Source organism: Tigriopus californicus, chromosome 3, assembly GCF_007210705.1.
Source record: "Tigriopus californicus strain San Diego chromosome 3, Tcal_SD_v2.1, whole genome shotgun sequence".
Lineage (NCBI taxonomy): Eukaryota > Metazoa > Arthropoda > Copepoda > Harpacticoida > Harpacticidae > Tigriopus > Tigriopus californicus.
The window spans coordinates 12,610,917-12,611,740 of NC_081442.1; positions in this window are offsets into that span (position 1 = coordinate 12,610,917).

An 824-nucleotide genomic window follows, 5' to 3' on the forward strand; every position below is an offset into this window, starting at 1 on the left:
AGATTTTATTTTATAGTTACTTTTACGCCATGACATGACCAAGAGTCGCAATAAAGATTATTATTATTATTATTATTATTATATTTGGTCTGACTCTAAACATCAGTCATCAAGTAAAAATTTCATCTTGAGCTGCTGCGGAGTGCATTCACAGTAATGAAAAGGGAGTCCTCAAAAATATGTGCACTCTAGTTCATCCAAAGTTAGTGAAATGGTCTTGGCTTCTTCAGGATGCCCGGACCCCTTGCTTAGAATTGTCAAGCTATTTGTTAGCCTTGAAGTTGAATTATGCCCTCCATGTCCTCAGGATTTTTTAGGGTGATTTTTTCAATTTTTAATTAGGAACTCCCAGAAATAGATTTTTGCTTGATAAAAACCTCAAAAAGATACAAAATTATTCGAAGAGTTACTTTGTCCCCGAGCCCAGGTTATGAATCATGAAGATGATTAAGTTTTCGGAATGGCTCGAGAACTTCCGAAACTAAAATATCTGAAATCTATAAAAAAATAAAATGACAAGTTAGATCAATTGGACTATTTTATAGAAGTCAAGATTTATGAAAACAGTGCATTTTTTATGTTAATCAAGGCTTGTGATTGTTCAGTTTAAAGTATCTTTATTATAATGAAGGAAGAGATGAAGGAGTACATGCTTCAACTAAAATGTTATCTGAAGTGTCCATTTCTTTGAAATAGCGACATTGAGAAGCCTAGCCAATAATTCAAAAGCACTTTGCAAATTCAAGTTGAGTGGATTGGACATACCAAACATTTTAGCGATGTGATTCTTTCCCGTTTTCATCAAAGCTCAGGGTTAAGCCCGT